Consider the following 18,487-nt stretch of genomic DNA (forward strand, 5'->3'; position numbering starts at 1 on the left):
TTTCTTACTTCCTTCAAGTGCACTGAAGGATGTTAGTGGGTGTGCATCTAGATCATGTTATAAGCCAGATTTCCTGTACTTTGTTGCCCTCCAGACATGTTGGAACTGCTAACCCGAGAATTTCTGGCCAGCATAGGAGTGACTAGGGAATTGCAGTCCCAATATATCTGAACTGCATCAGTTAAAGAGAGCTAAGGTGAGCATTTTTGAGTTGGCTGGTTTGTTGTGAATCTTCCCAATGGCAGGTTTCCACAACAAATAATAGTTGAAAGAACACAGCACATAAACCTAAGCAGTTTCTTAGGATGAATTCAAGTATATAATTAGGAGCTTGTTCCAAAAAAGTTATATTTTTAACACCACTTTGACAGTGATTAGCTATATAAATTAGTCTGACACAAAGCTGGATTGCTAACACATCAAGTAAGAACTGTGCTTGAAAAATTAGGATTGTACCCAACCCGTATGGTGAATAATTATCTATCTATCATCTATCTATCTATCTATCTATCTATCTATCTATCTATCTATCTATCTATCTATCTATCTATCCATCCTAATCTAATCTAATCTAATCTAATTTTTATACCTATGCCTTTAATGGTCTTGTCACCTACAGACTGATTTTACACTGATTATTATTTTCTATACATAACTATGTCTTACAGGATGAAAAAAAATAATTTTATTTCCTAAAATCTCACATTCTATTTTACAGTTCTCATCATTCCTGCCTTGCAGGTAATGTAAATTTGTGAGCCTTATACATTATGCCTATAATTTGGTTATGGAAACTGCTGGGTCATCTTTCTAGGAGTTTAGATATTTGTATTAGGACAGAACAGAACCAGTTGGGCATTTAGAGGCTCGACTTATGACCGCAATTGAGCCCAGCATTTCTGTTGCTGAGATAGTTGTTAAGTGAGTTTTGCCCCATTTTACCATCTTTCTTGTCACAGTTGTGAATCACTGCAGTTGTTAAGTTAGTATCATGGTTGTTAAGTGAATTCGGCTTTCCCATTGACTTTGCTTACCAGAAGGTCACAAAAGGGGATCAGATGACCCCAGGACACTGCGACCATCGTAAATATGGGTCAGTTGCCAAGTGTCTGAATTTTCATCACGTAACCATGGTGATGCTGCAACAGTTGCATGTATGAAAAATGATTGTAAGTCCCTTTTCCTCGGTGCCATTGTAACTTCAAACGATCACTAAACAAATGGTTGTAAGTCGAGGACTGCCCGTATTGGAATTGAAGTGACAATCTGGCCTACGTAGGGTTCTAAAAGCAAATGCATTCCACAGACCCTGCTCATTCTTTGGCTCAGGCAGAAGTTACACCCATCCCTGCTATTTGTTTATTTCCTTCGCATGGTTTCCTTCTTGGCAGAAAATTAAGCTCAGAGCTGCTTGTGTACTTGTCTCTACCTGCTGCTAAGGAAGAGAGGTTGGGTGGTGGGGAAGAACCATGCCTGAGGTGAGCCACAAACAGATGGGGTTGGCCCTCATTCTTGGCATCTATCTGTATTGTAGGTGTCTTTCTCAGCAGTGCTAGCTGGCACCTGGTGGAAGGCCAGAGTCCGCTTAGCTGTTGGGATTTTATATATTTAAGTTAACTTTCAGCACTAGATTAAAAAATACATAACAGGAGGCTCTATGGGTGATAACACTATTAACTAATACTAGGCAATACATTACTCATTGACTCATCCTTTCAGAGGTATTTCCTTACCAGATTCTTCAATACCTTCAATTATGACAGAGCTTCTGATAATGTATTGCATTCACTGGAAAAGTTAGGACACATTCAGGTATGGAGCTGCCTTGAAAATAGCCCACATTGAACTGCACAGCACAATCAAACCTCAGCAATACAGGTAGCCCTCGACTTACAACAAAAATTTAGAAAACTCTTTAGTATTTTCCAAATCAGAAACAAAAGTATACTTGAGTTGGTTTTGTTTCCACGGTAATATGCACTTTAGGATGCAACAATGTACAAAACTGGAAGCAGCTTCTTCCTTTGTCAATTTAAGCCAATTGGTGCCTCAACATCTTCTAGACCAACTTACTGACTATGGAAAGTTGGCGCCATTTTGCCAATACTCAAGTTGCAACCCCATACACATTTATATGAGAACAAACATCAACATATACGTTGCTTTCTGTATAGACACATATCAGCTTGGAAGTGTCTAGAGGGTTCCATCCATCAGTAAATTGCTCCTGTGGTTGAAATCCTAAACACATAGTGTTTATTAAAGAAAAAATCCTTCTGAATACTGATGGGATTAGTTCTGAGTAGAATATCCTTAGAATTGGACTATAAGATTATATTGCATTATAAAGTTCTTTCCAACTTTCATCTTAAAATCTTTGCCAGCTAATATCCTGTTTTGGCACAGGGTGGAAGGAACTCTAGCTAATCACCCTGTGACATACTTTGCTCTGATCTGTTCTTTGAAATCCTTGACTTGGGACTACAATTGATACCAACATTTTTGTTTGCTAAGCAAGACAGCTGTTAAGTGAGTTTTGCCCCATTTTGCAACTTTTCTTGCCACAGTTATTAAGTGAATCACTGCCATCGTTAAATTAGTAACACAACAGTTAAGTGGTCCTGGCTTCCCCATTGACTTGCCTCGTGAGAAGGTCACAAAAGGTGATCCTAGGACCCTGGGACACTGCAACAGTCAGAAATACACGCCAGTTGCCAATTATCCAAATTTTGATTCAGTGTCCCTGGGGATGCAGCAAAGGTTGTGTGACAAATGGTCATAAGTAATTTTTTTTTGTGCCAAAACTTTGAATTAATCACTAAACTAATGGTTGTAAGTTGAGGACTGTTATATCCCTATAACTGTGCCATCAAAGGGGTAACTCTAGGAGAACATACACATACAAATTAAATATCCCACATCTCCTAATGGACCTGAGTTCACTACTCATGGCTGGTAACAGAATAACAACTGGAAGGGACCTTGGAGGTGTTCTAGTCTAACCCTCTGCTCAATTAGGAAATGCTGTAGTATTTCAAACAACTGGTTGTCCAATCTCTTCTTAAAAACCTCCACAGATTCGTCTGGAAGCAAATCTGGAGGCAACTTCTAGTATGAAGACTTGTCTTGTTTTACAGAGAGAAGAAAGGAGAAGGTATAATTTCACTATTGTTCCTAAATACCTAAGCTGATAGATGACTAGCTAGCATGGCTGCAACCCTGAGCCTTCTCTAGAGAAACCAAGCTGGCTTACAACTCTTCAAGCTGGTCTGGAGTGGTTATTTGTTGTTGTTTAATTCAATCCACTTCACTGCAGAGACCGCTGAAGTGGTTATTTATAGTCTGTGATATTTCTTAACTCTGTTGAGGTAATCCCACAAGTCTCAAGAGACAAAATTGGCTTCCATGAGACTGGTGACAACACATTCAAGTTATAACTGAAATAGCTGGGCTTTATTTTGAGGTCAGACTGCTTATTTTCCCTTCCCACCCCCACAGTGGAGATGATTTTTTAAATAAGATAGCTAAACTTGGTTTTCTTCTTTCTTGTGTGATAGGATCCACTGGTGCTATACCCAGATAAGGGGATGCCTGAAGAATAACTTCCTCCCACCCATGATGTCATAAGTCCTGCATGTGGAATTTCCCCTTTCAAGGCTGCAGATGTTTTCTCTGTCTGTTAAATGTTTTGTAGGCGGGAGGTGTTGATACTGCGGTTTGTAAACAGTCACATACACAGAGTCACTTGCAGCCCACTCAACAGCTACATTTCTCCATCCAATTACTATCATTAGCTAATTAATCCTTCCTGCACCACATTTTAATGGCAAGAAAACGTTACCCTTTGAGTCTCCACTCCTAAAGGGAGCCTCACCTGTTATCAGAGAGTAAAATAATATAAAGCAAAACTGAACAGTTACTTCAATTTTGAAAGTACTAGGTGCACAGAAAACCAAGCCTATAGGTAAGAGACACAAGTGCCTGCCTATCAGCAACTTCCTGCTCTACCTCTGACTTCTCTGCTTCATCTAAGATCCTGAGGGGGGGCTGGGAAAGGGAACTGCAGCCAAACCAGCAAACAGTCTTGTGGCATCTTAAGCCTCACCAATATCTTATAACCTTTTGGGGCAGAATCACAATTTTCTTCCTAACAGCTGAACAAGAAATTGCTGAATTTAACCAATAGCAAAAGATTTTAGGCAATTGCAGACACTTAGAACATTGCAATAGGTAATTAATAAGAGACTACAGGTAGTCCTTGGATTTGCAACCGTTCATTGAGGGAATTCAAAGTTACAACAGCACTGAAAAAATGAATTTACAACAGGTCCTCACACTTACAACTGTCACAGCACCCTTATGGTCTTCTTTTTAAGGTCATCGGACATTGGCAATTATGTTGGCGATCCTATTTTTATCAACAGCCTCACAAAAAAGTGCTGTTAAGTTTTGTTCAAACCAGTCCCTTAGATTTTGAAGCCATAGTGCCCTTCTGCTGCCTGGACCTCATTTGTCTTCAATCTTTCCCTGGAGGTTTAAGTGAAGTATGCCAGATTTTTCTGGGTGTCACATCACATGTCCAAAATATTCTAATTTTTGCTTTTTTATGGTTTTGATGATTTCCCTGGGCTTTCCCAGGCGGCTTATCACTTCATTTCTGATTTTGTCAACCTTATAGTCACATGATCAAAATTCAGGGCTTGGCAACCAGCATGCATTTACAAAGGTTTTATTTTATTTTATTTATTTATTTTCATTTGTCAATTGCTTACAAGATAATAGGTATAAGTAAAAATATAGTTATGAATACATGGATACATATAAGAAAAATAAAATAAAAAAATATATAAAAGAAACAATAGAACAGGGACAGTAGGCACGTTGGTGCGCTTATGCATGCCCCCTACAGACCTCTTAGGAAAGGGGTGAGGTCAACAGTAGACAGTGTAAGGTTACAGTTTTGGGGGCTTGAGGAAAAAACCACTGAGTCAGGTAGAGTATTCCAGACATTGACCACTCTGTTGCTGAAGTCGTATTTCCTGCAATCAAGTTTGATGCAATTAACCTTGAGTTTGTATCTATTGTTTGCTCTAGTGTTGTTATGGTTGAAGCTGAAGTATTCATTGACAGGAAGGTAATTGCAATGTATGATTTTATATACTATACTTAGATCAGATCGAAAGTTTTCTAGGTCTAGAATTTCAAGTCTGGAGGCATAAGTTATTCTGCAACAAGTAGAGGAGTGGAGAATTCTTCTTGTGAAATATTTCTGGACTTTCTCAACTGTGTTAATATCAGATACATAATGTGGGCTCCAGACTGATGAGCTTCTATTTGAGTATTGGTCTAGCAAATGTTTTGTATGCTCTAGTTATTAGTGTAATATTACCAGAAAAAAAGCTACATAAGATTAGATTAACAACTCTTAATGCCTTTTTGGCTATGGAGTTACAGTGGGCTCTAGCACTTAGGTCATTTGAGATGAGTACTCCAAGATCTTTGACAGAGTTTGGATCATCAACAAGGTCTTGACTATTCAGCTTGTATTTTATTTTCTGATATTTTTTTTGCCAATATGTAGGACAGAGCATTTATTTGTTGAGATTTGAAGTTGCTATTTGATTGACCATTCTGATACATAGTCAAGATCTTTTTGAAGGGTAGCAGCATTGTCTGTAGTGTTGAATAGCTTTACATCATCAGCAAAGAGAACATGGTTGATATGATCACAAGGGTCATTTATGTAGAGTATGAAAAGAGTTGGTCCTAGAACACTACCTTGGAGAACATCACTGTAGACAGGTACAGAATTTGATAGGACGCTCCCAATTTCGACCATTTGTTGTCTGTTTGACAGGAATGCTTCTATCCAGTAATGCAGGTGTCCAGAGATACCATAAGATTTTAGTTTTAGGAGTAGTTTGTTGTGTACCACTGAATCAAAGGCTTTACAGAAGTCTATGTAGATTGCGTCTATTGCTTTGCCCTGATTGAGTTGTGTAGTCCATATGTTTTTGCAGTGTAAGAGTTGCAGATTACATGATAGTTTTTTCCTAAAACCAAATTGTTTATTAGAGAGTAGGTTGTTTGTTTCTAAGTGGAGGATGATGGATTGGTTAATAATTGATTCCATGACTTTACAGGTGACGCAGTATAAAGAGATTGATCTGTAATTTTCAACTAGGCTGGGGTCTCCCTTTTTGAAGATGGGGATGACCGTGGCTTGTGACCATAGTTTTAGCAAGGAACTGGTTGGCAATGGGTAGCTTTCTAAAGAAGTAGGCACATATTCCATCCGGTCCAATAGATAGAGATGGTTTTAGATTGCGCAGTGCTTTTTCAACAATGTCTTCTGTAAAATCGATATGTCTTAGATCATTATTAAAATTATTATTTTAATATTATTATTTTATTATTATTAAAATCGATATGTATTAGATATGTATTAGATCATTAGGTTGCAGCATCCCAAGGTCATGTGATCATGATTTGTGATATCCCCAGCTGGCTTCCAACAAGCAAGGTCAATTCGGGAAACTGGACCCACTTCATTATTCTCTTAACTGCAGTGATTTGCTTAACAGCCATGGCAAAGAAATTGTAAAATGAGGCACAACTCACATAACACCTTGCTTAGCAACCGAAATTCTGGTCCCAATTTTGGTAAGCCAAGGACTGCCCATAGCCACCTGTATCGCATATAATCCATACCTGTATAAACAGCCTGTCTTCCTTCCTTTCCCCAATGCCTCACACCGATTTAAATGCTATACCAGTCTAGCCATTCTATGCATCAAACGAAAAGAGCTGCAGCTGGTGAAAAGGATAAGTGGTAATTTGCATTCTTTTAGAGAGTTGTTGAAGCCACTTGGATGAGGAGTGAAACATCTTCAAAGAAAAACAAGTAAGTAGTTACCTCTTGAAAAAGCACCTTTGGGACAACCATGACCTGGATGACTGAGAATCTCCATAGATATATGTTTCATAGCTGATCCTAGATTTACATTTGGGATTCTTCATTCCTAGTCCAACACTTTAGCTACTGTGCTAGCCTGGCCCCCTGCAGTATACATCCTCTGATGTGCTGGTGAATTTATTCAAGACTGGGGCAATCTTGATAGAATAGATAAGAAGAGCAGCGTTTGATCCTAGTGCTTCATGGCAGCTTAGACTACTACAGATGATTAGTAGCTATTTAAAATAAGTTTCAAGACTGGGTATACAACTGCAAAGAAATTCTTCTCTGCACCCTTTCCAGTTCCTCAGCATCTTCCTTATATTTTGGTGCCCAGAAGAGGACACCCTATTCCAGATGTGACCTGAAAAGAAAACTATCCTTTCCCATGATCTTGACAGTTGATGCAGCCAAAGTTTGCATTGGCAACTGCAGCACATTTCTGGATCATGATTAAAGTGTGGTCTACTAAGATGCCCAAATCCTGCGCATCTGGTTTTTCATACGTAAGTGCAGAATCTTACATTTCTCATCATTGAACTGCATAGTGTTGGATAGAACCTAATGTTTAAGTTCATCAGGATCCTTTTTAACCTTGAACCATCTTCTGTGGAATTAGCAATCCCACGGTGTCCTTTCATACACACCCCTCCCCACGTTCCCAAACGTTATGTTTTCTAAGTCTGGGAACTCAACAATGGATGATATATTTTGAACAGACACATAACATTTGTCAGACTATGATAACTGGAAACATATTTGGTCAGATTATGAATAAGATGGTTTTATATAGATATGTGGGTGTGGGTGTGGGTGCTTTCTTAAGTTTTCACAGGTACTTACATGTATGGCATTCAGCTTTGTTCGAATATTTTCCCATGTCATTGTAGTTGTGCTTCTAAAGTTGTAGCAATGTTTCAGCAGAATCTCATCTGCCATCATCAGGCTTCTGTATTGTGTTCGCCTGTGAAGCCTGATGATGGCAGATGAGATTCTGCTGAAACATTGCTACAACTTTAGAAGCACAACTATAATGACGTAGGAAAATAGCCGAACAAAGCTGAATACCATACATGTAAGTACCCGCGAAAACTTAAGAAAACACACACATACATACATACATACATACATACATACATACATGAAGTTTCACCTTATCTTGTGGGCAATCCTTGTTTAATGACTTCAACTGGAACTGGCAACTTGGTCATAAAGCAAAACAGTTTCTAAAGAAAACTGTGACTGTGCTTATCATCTGATTTTACCTTTCCTTTGTTTTACGGATCTGCAAGGGTTGTAAATGTGAGGATTAGTCACAATGTTATTTTTTCATGCCATTGTAACAGAGAATGGTCACTGTATGAGGCAGTTGCTATGCTAGGACTGATGTCCATTTATGCCAACAATAGAGTTGTCAATCTATTTTAAATAAAGAGACTTTTGATAGGAAGTGGAGAAACATGTACAATCATGCACGTGTCCATGACTGTGAAACCAGTATGCATTCTTCCCCACACTGAAACACCTAAGTAACATCCAAGAAAAAAAACCACGATTGACCACAAAATAATGAATCCAGAGATTTCAAAAGCAGAAGCTGCAAATACATTTTGCAATCCATTCAAGATTGAGACAGATATGTTCCTGCCCTGCCCTTGAATTTAGCAATACAGTAGATCAGAAATAGTACAAAAAGTGGTTTGGTAATATAGCAAATGTTGCTATGTTAGAAAATAAGACCTCTGCTTTCATGTTTGATATGATGGATCCACTGGTTAGAGTTATAGAAGGCCCCTATTGACTATTAGCATTGTAAAGAATAGAGATGTTCAGGCAAAGGGCTTTGATTATTAAAACAATATTTGCCGAGCAGATGCCTTGTGTGCAGATTACTCATTTGAGAAGCAAGGATGATTACATTCACTGAATATTATACTGACCTGCATCTGTAATCCATCTCCCTCCAAGAAGACCATCAGGATTATTGCAAGATCCCACAATACATAGTGGTAAGCATATATTTTCTCCCCCTAAATATAATTGAATACTTGTATGACTGGTCTAGTAGATTATTATATCTGCTCTTTCAGTGAGATATCTGCGGCTTTTTAGGTCATTCATGACTCCAAAGCCTCTTTTCTTACAGTTTCAAAAAAATAATAATAATAATCACACAGCCAAAATTGAGTGGCAAATGTTGAATAAATGCCAGGATTTCCTGCCAGCTTTTGCCAGGAAATCAAGTAAAATTGATGTGTTAAGACCCTAATAAAAATAAAAACACCAATAAAATTTGGCCCTTCCCCCCAAAACAAAGAAAAAAAATGAGCCCCAAATCCTATTTTTTCCTGTCAGTGACCTATGTCAACGACATCAGTGATGTTACATATCCGCAGAACAAAGCACGTGCCCATAACCATAACCTGTATTTCCAAGAAGGCTTCAGACCATCTTTTATTCCAGAACTGTTCTTAGAAAATAATGATAGGGGTTACAGCAAAACCATGTTTGGTCTAGTGGTTAAAAGCACCAGGCTAGAAACCAGTAGACAGTGAGTTCTAGTTTCACCTTAGAGCCATGAAAGTCTGCTGCTAGGGACCTGGGACCAGTCACTCCCTCAGACCAACTCATATTCACAGAGTTGTTGTTATGGAGGAAATAAAAGGAGGAAGGAATATGTTCATCACATTGAGTTTGTTCACTCATTCATTCATTCATTCATTCATTCAATTTCTATAGCCACTCATCTTAGTTAATGACTTTGGGCGGCTTCAATTCAAAAAGTATATTACAGATAAAAAAAATATTTTTAAATTAAAACAATGAAAACAGTAAAACCAATACAATCTCTGAAAACATCCAATTAAATATACTATTGAAGGCAGCATATCAATAGATTAAAAAAAAACAAATCAATTTGGGAAATTGGTATTTTTGATGGTCATGCCCACCATCATTTTGTGAGAACATTCATCACATGCTGTCAAATTTGTCTATGTGATCAATTGGTTCAAAAAGAGAGGGAGCTGCGATATATAAGTGGACACTTCTCTAGTAAATTCCGAGGCAATAATCACTTTAAAAATAATGAGAAACAATGAAACATTGTACCTGTTGGATTGTTTATTGTTTGAGTTATATTTTAAGGTTGCAGTTCTGTGGATGCTATTTATCTCCCCTGCCAAGACCTTATTGATCCACAATCAAATTCCTATAAAAATATAGCCATATAATGTTATTGCTGCTTAATGAAAACCAGAGTAGTGCTAGGCTAGGAGCATCAAGACCCAGGTTCACTTTTAGTCAGGAAAGCTCCCTCGGTGACTTTGGTTCCTCTAAACCAGGGGTGTCAAACTCAAGGCCCGGGGGCTGGATCCAGCCAACGGGGTGTTTAGATCTGGCCTGCGGGGCCACCCTTGAAACAGCAAAGCACCGGCTCATGGTGCCTCTTGCCAGCAAAAGTGGAGGTGGGGGGCTGTTGGCAGAGGGCTGCAGGAGGCCATCAATACAACAGATAATGGGGCCCAGTAGGGCTACGTACAGTCTCCCCCTCCCCCAGGTCTGTTTTTGCTGACAGAGGGCTGCAGGAGGTTATTGTGGCTGAAAATGGAGCTCGGGAGTCTGTTTTCACTGGCAGAAGCACTTGGGCCACCACACAAGTGACATCAAGCTGGCCACACCCACCCTGGCTGCGCCCACCCCAGACCCCCAAGGTCAAACACAGCCCTGATGTGACCCTCAATGAAATCAAGTTTGACACCCCTGCTCTAAACCAAATCTACCTCACAGGGTTGTTGTTATGAGGGAAAATGGAGGGAGGGAGTGCTACATATGCTGCCCTGAGTTCTTCTGCAAAAGACAGGACATAATTTGAATAACTGAACTAATAATAAATCATTTGTCTTTCATCAACGTATCACCTATCCAAATTCCTCCATGTGACATTAAGTTTTCTCTGGAATTTCCAGCTTCAATCATTAATCTGTTTTTAAGATGGGTTGGGCAGAGTGAAGCCTCTGAAGGAGAATCCCAGGAATAATGTAAGCAGCTCTATTTTCCTTTCACAGGCAGATGTAAGGGTCATCTCAGAAGAATGTCTGTTGCAGGATGTTAAAACTTACTAAGTGTATTGTCTCATGAACTGACTATCGCTTGCAACATATGGATGAAGCCTACAGAGGCAGTCTTCAACTTACAATAATTTGTTTAGCAACCGTCGAAGTTACAACAGCACTGAAAAAAGTGACATGACCAGTCCTCACATTTATGACTGTCACATGATCAAAATTCAGGGGCTTGGCCATTGGTATGAATTTACAATGGTTGCAGCATCTCGGGGTCACATTGATTGTCTTTTGTAACCTTCCCAGTCATCTTTCGACAAGCAAAGTCAATGGGGGAAGCTGGATTTGCTTAACGACTGTGTGATTTGCTTAATAACCATAGCAAAAAAGATTGCAGAATCGACTCTGATTCACTTAACAACTGTCTTGTTTAACAACAGAAATTCTGGTCCCAATGGTGTTTGTAAGTCGAGGACTACCTGTACATCATGAAATAATAATTTTGATATGCTACCAAGGATTATTTTGTTTCTAACAATTGGTACTCTATTATACCAGTTTTTATTGTCATCGAAGTGTTGTAACAGTACAATACCTTATCACAGATGGTCCTGAAAACAGTTTGTGTTTTCAACACCCCAAAGACAGCACTGAAATCACATTCTGAATGTAGTTCCTCCATCCCATTGTTGGTTCTTTGAGAAAGGCAGACAATACTCAAGAATAAGAAGCCCTTTATGGAAGATTGCATTTGAAGTATCTTCAAAGTAGCAGCTGACCTCATTCAGCCACCTTAGAAGCCGGTATTTGTTTTTCAGGTCTTAAAGGTTGTTTCCTACAGTCTTCCTTCAAAATGCTGTTTGAATCCCATACATCTTGAATCACAACTTGAAGCATTAGAGCAGAGACGAGCAACCTGTGGCTCCCAAGTGTGGAAGCTAACGCTAGCCAAACTGTATTAAAGTCAGGGCGGGTGGAGAAGGCCTCACATGGCCTATGCTTGCTTAAACTAAATTGGGGCACTTCTTCTATTTAAATGAATGAGGTACAAATACCAGCCTGCAGTTTCACGCACTATCCTGGTGTTAGGAAAAACAACTCCAATTCGGTTACACCCAGTTCTTCACAGGAGGGACTGTTGCTAGGTTTCCCCTCATAGCATCATTTCAGTTGTCAGTTCCTTCGCCCACTCCTTTCTCTGCATGATCACCTCACCATTTTCCTTCCAGAACAACAGTCAAGTGAATTGAATTGAATTTTTATGATATGGTGTGTTTTTTTAAACAACAACTAAGTTTTATAGACTTCGTTTGTTTCTAGGATTTCATGAACCACAAAATAAATAAATACCTAATAACACTGACATTTTACACACACACACCCCGCCAGGTGGCCTAAAACAGGGGTCTCCAACCTTGGCCACTTTAAGACTTGGGGACTTCAGCTCCCAGAATTCCTCAGAGATGTGCAGAGATGGCTCTGCGTGCCACTTCTGGCATGTCTGCCACAGGTTTGCCATCAGAGCCTTAGGGGGTTGAGAAGCATTTCTATCGTAGATATCAACAACACTAATACAGGTAGTCCTCGACTTACAACCGTTTGTTTAGTGACTCTTCAAAGTTTCAACGGGACTGAAGAAAGTGACATGTTTTCACACTTAACGACCATCACAACATCACTAGGGTCACATGATCAAAATTCAGAGGCTTGGCAACTGACTCATATTTATGACAACTGCAGTGTCCGGGGGTCATGTGACTCCCTTTTGATCAACCTTCTGACAAGCAAAGTCAATGAGGAAGCCAGATTCTCTTAACAACTGGAATACTCATTTAACAACTGCAGTGATTAAGTTGTTAAGTAACTTAACAAATGTGGCAGGAAAGATTATAAAATGGATCAAATTTCATTTTGGAATGTCTCATTTAACAACATAAATGTGTGGGCTCAATTGTGGTTGTAAGTCGAGGACTACCTGTATTGCAGTCTGGGTTCTACAGTAAGCATGCGGTTATAAGACTGCACCGATTTCATCAATACAAATACCTCAATACTCAATACAAATACTCTGTTGATTATTTTCCAAAAACTAACTCTGTTTAATAACTGGAATTGTTTGAAGTCTTGAAGCTGAAGAATATGTATGGTGCAGTATTTCTCCACTCTGACATGAAAGGTCTAAGACTATGTACAATATCACTTTTATTTTCCAATCTTCCTGTGATGTTACAATTTAAGACACCTATGTGCACACTGAGCATTGTGGAGGCAGCGAAAAACCTGGAATTTTTGAATCATATACATGTGCTTATATAAGATAATAAATGTAATAAAATAATTTTTCATGTAACTTTTACACATAGCAAGATTAGAAATACCTTCCTGTTTGCCTCTCTGAATCTGACTGAACTACTGAATTGTAGCACATGTTCTAGAAGCAAAAATGCATCACTGGAGCTAGTGCAAATTCCCCTCTGCTGGAGGACTGTACAATATGTAAATAAAGAGAATAAAACTGCACTCAACCACTTATTTGACTTTTCCATACTTAAGATTCAGAAACACATAGGTTTAGATCACGAACATTGACAATTTAATATAATATGCATCCAGTTTAGACTTTTTCTGCACTCAAAAGCCATTCACAGAGAGTCATGCACAAGTCATGATGTCAGCCATACCAAGGGGACCAGGATACATGGCCAAGATAAACTATTTCTACTTTATTGCATTATTAATATATAGAATCTTGCAAGTCTGAAAGTACAATTCTCTCATTGGCTCCTTTACAGCCTGAGAAACTAGGGAGAGTGCTTTCTGAGTTTTTTGCCCTGCCTATTATCCAGCTGTGGACTCTTCTGTCTCTTATCTAACTGTTCCCTAGGAAATATCTCTGCAGCTCCTAAGCTCTTTTCCATATACCATTGCACATGATGCTGCCCATTGTATACAATGATGTCACAATGCAAACTTTACCCTTTCCTAATTGCATCATGATGTCACACACAAATACTTAAGGGGCAGATTTGGGTCCCAATCAGTGGTGCTATTCTACCAGTTCAGCCCGGTTCTGGCATACCATTAGCGCCAAAGATCAGCTGACACCGAACCAGTTCTCTCTGATGAGCTGCCGCTGGGCCTACCTGCCTTCCCAGGCTCCTATATACTGACCTTTATTCCCTGTGTTTGAAGCGCAGCTGCTTTGCACGGCACAGCAGATTGCCGCAGGTCAGCTGCTGAAGCTACAGGGATTGCAGGAGGTGAGTAGGAAAGCTTCTGCATGCGCGCAAAGTGTGCACACGCAAAGTGCGTCCACCAAGCCCCGCCCACCAAACCGGTGGTAAACCACTTTGAAACCCGGCACTGGTCCCAATAAAGCAAGTATCTCCCTTGCTCCCCTCCAATATCCCCTTCTACTCAGGGCAGAAACATAGAAATTCTCACCTTCCAATCTCAGCCTCTTAAACATTTCCTACAGCTAATATGCTATCAGGAATGGTACTATTTTACTTTAAAAATCCTACAATGTACTTTATTTTTAGGTCAATTTTTGCAAGGCAGGGTGCAGTAATGACAAAGCGGCAATAAAAACAAAGCTAAATAACACAGCAGGAAGCTAGAGTAATGAAAACATTAATGAGAAGCAATGAAAGGTCTATGGCAAAGTCACCAAGTGACCGTATTTAAACCAGCTTAAATGGCATTGTGGGATTGGAAGAGTTAGCAGGTAGGCAACTCACAGTTAATGGATGCAGCAAACGGTATGAGCTGCATTTGACAATTTTATCTAAGTTTGGCAGGGAAGAAGGAGTGAATGATTGCAAGTTATACATAAAAGGCAAAAAGCAAGAGCAAGAAGATGAATTTGTATATTGTGGTAGAATGTTTACTAAAGATGGGAATTGGACTGAGAAATGCTGATGAGCAGAGGCTAGGGAAAAAATCTGTTTTTTTGCAAGGCACAAACATTTCTCAGAAGAAATGAAAGCAGTTATTGTGGGCTTTTATCCATTTGGTTATATGAAAAGGAGAGTTAAGTACAGGTAGTCCTCAACTTACAACAATTCATTTAGTGACCGTTCAAAGTTACAACAGCACTGAAAAAAGTGACTTATGACCAGTTTTCACACTTATGAACATTGCAACATTCCCTGGGTCATGTGATCAAAATTTGGGTGCTTTGCAACTGGTTCATATTTATGATGGTTGTAATGTCCTGGAGTCATGTGATCAGCTTTTGTAACCTTCTGACAAGCAAAATCAGTGGAAAAGCCAGATTCACTTTCTAACTTAACAATTCACTTAAGAACTGTGGCAAGAAAGGTTGTAAAATGGGACAAAACTCATTTAACAAATGTTTCCCATAGCAACCTATATTTTGGCTGAATTATGGTTGTAAGTCAAGGACTACCTGTATATCAGGGAAAGTAAGTTTCATTTGATGGGAATATAGGTTATAAAAACAATAAGAGAGATTTGAGAAGGAATGGGCAATGAATGAATGTGGACTGAACATTAAAGAGCTGTGGTGGCGTAGTGGTTAGAATGCAGCACTGCAGGCTACTTCTGCTGACTGCCGGCAGCCTGCAATTTGGCAGTTCGAATCTCACCAGGCTCAAGGTTGACTCAGCCTTCCATCTTTCTGAAGTGGGAAAAATGAGAACCCAGACTGTTAAGGGCAATATGCGGACTCTGTAAACCACTTAGAGAGGGCTGTAAAAGCACTGTGAATGGTATTAAGTGCTATTGCTATTGCTAAAGTAGGAAAGAAGTACTTCTGGGTGGCTTGGTCATACAGAAAGAATGAATGAGGATTGAATCATTGTATTGAGAAGGAAGAGACCGAGACAGGGGAAGATTGAGAAAGCTGTGGTGCTGTGGTTAGATGGAGTTGATGAGATTTTTAAAAAGAGGTGAGAAGTTTTAGAAAGAGGTAAGAAGTGTCCTGTTGTTTCTTTTATTTTTCGTAAATGTATCCATTTCATGTATTCGTAACTATGTTTATTCTTATACTTATTATCTTGTAAGCGATTGACAAATCAAATTAAAATAAAATAAAAAAGTTTGAGAACAAAAGGCAAGTTATGAAGCAACTGATGGATACAGAAAAAGACGGTTTATAAGGACAGAACAACAAAGACCCATGAGCATGGTGTTGGTAGAAACTAGATTTAGCTATGTTTGTTTCCCTTTTTCTTATTTCATAATGTATTTAGCTTACAAGTATTACTTTTTGGGGTGCTTTGAGTAATATTGTTTACCTAAAAGGAAATAATCTTATTGGAATATACTGTATGTATGTAGCTGCTTATTACAACTTCCTGGTTAAAACAAAATTCTTCAGCATCTCATTTGTTTACTGATCTTTAGCACCTTGACAAAAAAAAAAACATTTAAAAAGAAACCGCAGAGCTGTTCATTTTGAGCTTGTAAACACCTTGGGAGCAGTAGAGCTGCAGAAATCCAAGCCTATAGCCAGAAATAGCACAAGAACAAAAGATACTGAATAGGTTGCTATTATCTACCTAAAGATCTAGGGCTCTACATGTACCCACACCAACGTTTTAGGCTCTTCAAAGCTGCTCTAAAAATTCCTAGCCTTCACTCAGGGTTATAGCTGTGGCAAACAAGTCAAGTAAAAATAGCACATTTGCTCTGCTACCTCTACAGATACAGTCAGAAAAAATTCAAAAGTCAGAGGTATTATAAATAATGGATTCCTATCAGGCCTCAGACACCATGAGGCAGCCTAATAAAATGTTATTTTCTTCCAAATAGTTTGCTGAGGGAGCTGTTGCAAGCAGCACAGTTTCTACTCTCTGATCTTTCCAAAGTATTTTTAATTTGCCCGGGCAACTCTCTTCACTCCAGCTGATCTTGGATTGCCCACAATGAATTCCTCCCCAAAGTCTCCCACACCTGAACTCTATGATGGTTCTCTTCTATTTCACAGATAACTTAGCTCCACAGCAGTGGCTTCATCTTGTGGTCAACTCAGTGCTGAGACAGTCTGTAGCCAGATCAAAGTAACCCAGCAGTGGTGTTTTTCCTTCTTTGCAACCATTCCTGTCTTGCAGGGAGGAAGAGGAGAAGGATGGAGGTGGTTGACTTTTGGGACTCGATTGATTCACTCCAGAATCATCCCTTCCCATCCAACTGCAAGGCCTTTATGGCTATTTCTTCTTTGGCTGCTGGAAGGATCAGAATATCTCCTGACAACCAAAGTTTTCTTGTCTTTTTTGCTCCACTCATGTGGAATGCCTTCCATGAAGTCCCTATTTCCACTAGTAACCTCCGCACAACCGGTCTCTTTTGACTTCCTCACCTCCTTCTTCTCCTGCCTGCCATATTATTCTCCTTACAAGACCCCCAAGCAAAGAGAAGCAGGGAAGAGAATTAATCTTAGGGGACTGGATGAGGGGACTGGAGGCTAAAACATATAAAGAATGGTTGCTGGAATTGGGTATGTCTAATAGTTTAATGAAAAGAAGGACTAGGGGTGACATGATAGCAGTGTTCCAATATCTAAGGGGTTGCCACAAAGAAGAGGTGGCCAATCTATTCTCCAAAGCACCAGAGGGAGGGACAAGAAACAACGGGCGGGAACTGATCAAGGAGAAAAGCAACCTAGAACTATGGAGAAATTTCCTGACAGCTGGAACAATTATTCAGTGGAACAACTTGCCTCCAGAAGTTGTGAATGCTCCAACACTGGAAGTTTTTAAGAAGAGATTGGATAACCATTTGTCTGAAATGGTATAGGTTTTCTTGCCTAAGCAGGGGGTTGGACTAGATAAAAGACCTCCAAGGTCCCTTCCAACTCTGATGTTCTATTCTAATCTGTTGCGTTGTGGGAACAAAGACTCGAGACCCAGTTGATCTTTTATTCTCTTTATTCTCTCTAGAACTGATCGCCAGTGAAACCACGGCAGCCGCTTTTATAGCGGGCTGCTCACGGCTCCTGGCCAATGACGGCTCTTCAAATTTCCCGCCGTCCGGACCGACCTATCCAAGGTGAGTATGCAAATATATAACATAATCCATGCTTTTCCTGTTTCTCTTTCCTTTGGTGCATCTTTCTTTACTTCCATCCTTGCTAGAGACCATCACCACCACACTCCCATTAGTAGAAACATCTGCAGCCCTCTGCATCACTGTAAAGATTTGTGCTAGGCCTGGATGTGGTGGCGGCGGCTTGGTATTGTTTCTGCAATCAGAACAAGGAGAGAAGGTAAAGAATATGTGCCTGGTCTGGAAAGAGAAAAGACTATCTTTACACATGTAAGAGTAGCAGCAGCTAACCTTGCCCCCTTTTGACAGCAATGACTCTACCAGCCAGTTTCTGGAGGCATAGAAAGGAATGTTATGGGGGAAGCATTTCTCCAATCAACAGATGTTCCTTCTATCTCAAGCATGGGAGGAAAACACATCAAGGAGGGTGTATGGATGAGGCCAGTGGGCAGGGAGC

This window comes from Pseudonaja textilis, chromosome 2, assembly GCF_049901715.1.
Source record: "Pseudonaja textilis isolate UNSWEBS1 chromosome 2, rPseTex1.2, whole genome shotgun sequence".
NCBI lineage: Eukaryota > Metazoa > Chordata > Lepidosauria > Squamata > Elapidae > Pseudonaja > Pseudonaja textilis.